Here is a 5,128-nt window from a genome sequence, read left to right as displayed (position 1 = left end):
TTTTGTGTGTGTTTGTGTGTGAAATTAAGGAGTGCAGCCCAAGCCCCCACACACAATTCTCCATATGGAGACCTGATGGATAGGAGGGAAAAGAAAGACGCGGATGACCAGAGAGTGACACACTCAATGATTCACGTAGCGAGCAGCTCCTCAAGGCATGTTATTTTGGGGTGAAGAGGTCTGCTCTGAGATGGAGAAGGCCTGGAATGAGCCCAAACACACAGACACACACACACCCAATAATCCACGGTCTGCTTTTCACTGATAGTGTTTGAAGACATTCATTACAAGGACACTCTTCAGGCCCGCAGGCGGCCACCCTGGCACTGCTCCACCTGTGTGTCTGTGCGCCGGGCCCTGAGCTCCAGCCGGGGAGGGAGGGAAGGTTGTAAGACAGCTGCCCCCTCTGCCACGGCCAGCCTCCTCCTACTGGGTATCAGTCATGGTACCATCCTTCGCTCCCTTTCATTCTGAGCTTCTCCACGTGGCGCATTCACTCCAAACATACTCGTCCCTTTTCTTCCACACAGACGTCACATAGAGTTATCACCAAGGCAACTGTGGTGTAGTGCACAAGCCACATTGAGCCAGTTTGTTCTGTGCACAGCCCACGCCTTGAGCCCACACTCAATACTCACCACAATCGATCAGCATGTGAGTTTTAGCTCTCACAATACACTCATAGTTCAGCACAGCTGCAGATTTGGCCCATCAGGACCAGCAGACTGGGGTGTGCACTACAGTGATGCCCATTCAGGGTTGAAAGAACTACTGAGACGCAATATATATTAATATATAACGCTATTAATCACCTCAGTTACAACAGTAACCGAGGTGATTAATACGTGGAGAAAGTGTTTGCGTTTATGTCAGTGGTAGTTGCTTGGCTGGCTACCCAGATGTATGTATTTCTTCCACCTTTGTAAGTGATTTAGAACCAATAAGCTAGGCCTTAAATATCATGTGACAGGAAATGTACCTCCTGATTGGCTGATGACACGAAAAGAATGCAGACAGCCACAAAGTCCTTCATTAGCAAATAGCATGTAAGCTGTAATGTCAAAGGAAAATGTTATGAATAAAATAGTATTCATAGTAATATAATAGCTGAATAAAAGTTTTAATTTCTTTCAAAAAAGAAAGACTAAAAATTTACTGACCCCAAACTTTTGAACGGTAGTGTATATTGTTAGAAAATATTTCTATTTTAAATAAATGCTCTTCTTTTTTAACTGTTTATTCATCAGAAATCCTGAAAAAAAGTATCACAGGTTCCCAAAAAATATTAAGCAGCACAACAGTTTCCAGCACTGATAATAAATCACCATATTAGAATGATTTCTGAAGGATCATGTGACACTTTATACTGGAGTAATGGCTGATGGAAATTCAGCTTTGCATCAAATAAATGCAGCCTTGATGAGCATAAGAGACTTCTTTAAAAAATATTAAAAGTCTTACTGATCCCAAACTTTTGAGCGGTGGTGTATATATATATATATATATATATATATATATATATATACAGGGTGCGATTTGTGAAAAAACCAGAGAGGGGGATGATTTTGAACATTTTTATGAAATGTTTTTAATACGACAGAAACTGTATTTAACGTGATCACAGTTTAATAAAAACATTGTACGTTAGGCCTATTAATTGTAATGATTTCATTTCCACGGTTATTCAAACAACGAATAAATTATATAGAGTAAGCGAGCAAAGAACACAACGGAGCTTTTTGAAACTCCAAATCAGTTAAACTAAATATATATATAGGGTACAACGGGGCTAAAGGCCCACCTTAAGAAAAAAATTGCATAATTGCAGAAAAAATATATACGTAGTATTGAACATTAATGGAGCAACAGATTTTGTGTGAAAATAAATCATTCAAGTTGTTTATTTTGTTTAAAAATCTAATAAATGGATGAGGTGGCAAGAGGGGCCTTTTACCCCCCACACACGGGGTAAAAGGCACACGGTATTGATACAAATACTTCAGCTAAAATAATGTTTTTTAAGTAATGTCTAAGTTAATACTTGTTCAAAACAATCACTTTAGCAAAGTTTGTACTATTTTCTGCTTATTTTGAAAAATATAATAATTTGTTTTTGTTCAATAAATATAGGCCTACTGTCATTAAAATATGTTAATATAAAAAATATATTTTAAAATACAGAAACAAAATCATTTTAATAAGTAAAGATTCTGAAAGTATTGAAGGAGATCCAATAATAATTGAATATATATTTACAGAAGTAACAACAAATGACATTTTATTATATGATATGATTAATATCATGTTTTTAAATATGATGGTTTCATTCTAAACATGGTGATTATCTCTAATATGGATGTGTTTGATGTTTTTAAATGTTTACATAGATTTTATTAATTTAATAATTCAGTTTTAATTGTAGTCATTTTAGTGCATCAAGTTAAAGTAAATTGTTAAACTGCTGAAATAAAATGTGTAAATTTTTTTGCTCAATATCAGTTAACATTCATTTTAAGTTTTAAGTTTCATTTGAATGTTTTTTTATGCTAACTGTAATAACCCTGTCTGAATCCAACCAACAAATAAAAAAGTCAGGCATCTGTTTATTATCATGTAAATTATTGTGCCTTTAGCCCCAACAGCAGAGGTGCTTTTTACCCCAAATACCATACTTTTACATATTCTTTCGTTATTTAAAAACTGTCTTAATTTAAAAATTATCTTAAACAAAACTGAAAATCATAAAGAAGATCTTTGTCTCAAAATATATGCATTAATTTTAGGATATATATATATATATATATATATGCATTCAATTGATCAGAAGTGATAGTAATGACATTTATAATGTTTTTTAAGGCATTATTTACTACAAATTTTGCCATCCACTATAGGCTACAGCTCTCAAATCTATTTTGTGTTTGTACACAATCAGTCTTGCCGCATGAAGATACATCTTTTCAGGGTTTTTTTTTTTATCAGTGACAGCAGTATTGTAACAAATAGCGTATTGCACCAATTTTCATTTTAATATGTATAGTAATTCTATGTCCCACGCCTAATATTTTACAATTATGCTACAAAAGGCACTTACAGTTTTAATCTGTTTCTTATGATATCTCCATGTATTTACTCAGTTTACCTCTTCAAATTATTTATTTGTAGTATTTACTTGCTTATTTGCACATCCTGTGTATTTGATCAAGAATCGTCATGCTTGATTTAATTTTAACCCAATAACCGCCTAAACTTACATTAATAAACTGACCTTTAGCTCCATCTAGTGTTAAATCTCAGATATATCATCTTTCTCTGCTCCCATTTTTGATCATGAGCCAAAAAAATACATTTGTACCAACATATGTGGGAACCAAACATAGACAAATATGCATATGTTGAGTAATTTCATATATGCTCTTTATAGCTTCTGTTTTAATGAGATATTTTAGTCAGACGAGGTGTGAAGTGTGATTTATACAGGCTCGTGCCACTGGATGGCAATCTATTCAAATGATCTCATTTGCCAACCCATTTTGAACTCAGAGTGAGTCAAACTAAAAAAAATAAGCATAACAATCTCATTTTTCCTATGCATTCTCATACAGCAGAGCCAGTATATATAAGCTGTGTTTGTGTTTACGTATTTGTCTGTTTCATATCGTTAATGTGTGTGTGTGTGTGTGTGTGTGTGTGTGTGTGTGTTGCATGTTTGCCCACAGGCTTCAGTATCATGCTTAATGAAGCCACATTGCAGTATTCTGTTGCTATGGCAACCTTCGGTCACTGGGGCCAAAGTGTTTTGTTGAGCCACGGGTGGAGAGACAGACACTCCATCACTCAGAAGACAGACATAGTCTATCGTCTCCAAGCATGATAATGACGATAATGTAATCATCATGGGCAGAACAACACTGTCCTACAGTGCTCATGCAGAGCTGATCTGACACATAAAAAACATGGAAAAAGGTGGAATCAGTGGAGCAGAAACACACTGGTGTGACTTTATGCTACAACATCTTCTCACGTTTGTATTATGCCCACTTAGAGTGATGCCAGTCGTGGGACAGGAGATGGTTTAGAGGACACACACAGTTGTCCCTCAGTATATTTAAAATTACAGTATCCTTTCTCATTTTTATTTATATCCCCACACATTCATTTTTGCATTTAGATTTCATCACGGGTGTCTATTGCAGTATGGTTCCAACAGAACTGACTTTCAACTTCCCAGGAATATTTCAGGCCACTGGGACATTGTAGTGCCTGTTTTCATTGGAATAGAGATACGATCTTAGAAATCCTGTTCCCAAACCTGTTCTTTGGGTTATTAAATTGATCTTGGTGCAACTTTAATTGGATGTTACAAACAGTAATTGTGTAGCTTATATATTACACAAAGATTAATTTTTGTGTATCTTAATATATAGGCCTATAAACTGAACAACTGAGTGTAAATATCTGATCTTCTATATTTAGTGTAAATATTTGATTAAAGTTCAGCGGTTATAGTTTTAGTCAGTGTTTGTTCACCGTCTCTCGCTGTCACTTTATCCCACAATGCCTAAATGTGTGTCCTTGTTAAAAGCATTATACTGTATGTAATATATGTAATTATACTTATTTAATTAGTTTTAAATGCTAGTAATTTTTTATTTATTTATTTATTTGCATTTTGGTTTTGTAAAATAAATAAATAATAATAATAATAACATTAAAAAAAATTATGGAAAATGTACTGGTAAGTTTCTGCCAAGAATCAATCCATTAATTATACGGACATTTCTGTTAACCCTAAAACACAACACAATGTGAAAAATTGCAATAATACAGGTAAAACACCTGTTTAAATATATATATATATATATATTAATATGAGGATCAAATTTCCTCATATTAATACAGTACAGTGTGCCCTATTTTCACAGAGTAGCACTAAACCAACCCAAGGTTTGTTTTTTGTTTTTTTTTTGGTTAGAAAGCCTTTTAGAAGGACACACACATTTAGGTGAGTGTTGAAGGAAGAAAGATAGTCCGTATACAAACACTGACAAACAGCTAAAACCACTAAAGTCTTAAGCAATGTCACTCAAATATTCAATTAACATAATTACTTATACAAAGTTACTGT

The sequence above is a fragment of the Sinocyclocheilus anshuiensis genome, unplaced genomic scaffold, assembly GCF_001515605.1.
Source record: "Sinocyclocheilus anshuiensis isolate Anshui unplaced genomic scaffold, SAMN03320099.WGS_v1.1 scaffold162, whole genome shotgun sequence".
Taxonomy (NCBI): domain Eukaryota; kingdom Metazoa; phylum Chordata; class Actinopteri; order Cypriniformes; family Cyprinidae; genus Sinocyclocheilus; species Sinocyclocheilus anshuiensis.
This window is presented reverse-complemented; position numbering follows the sequence as displayed.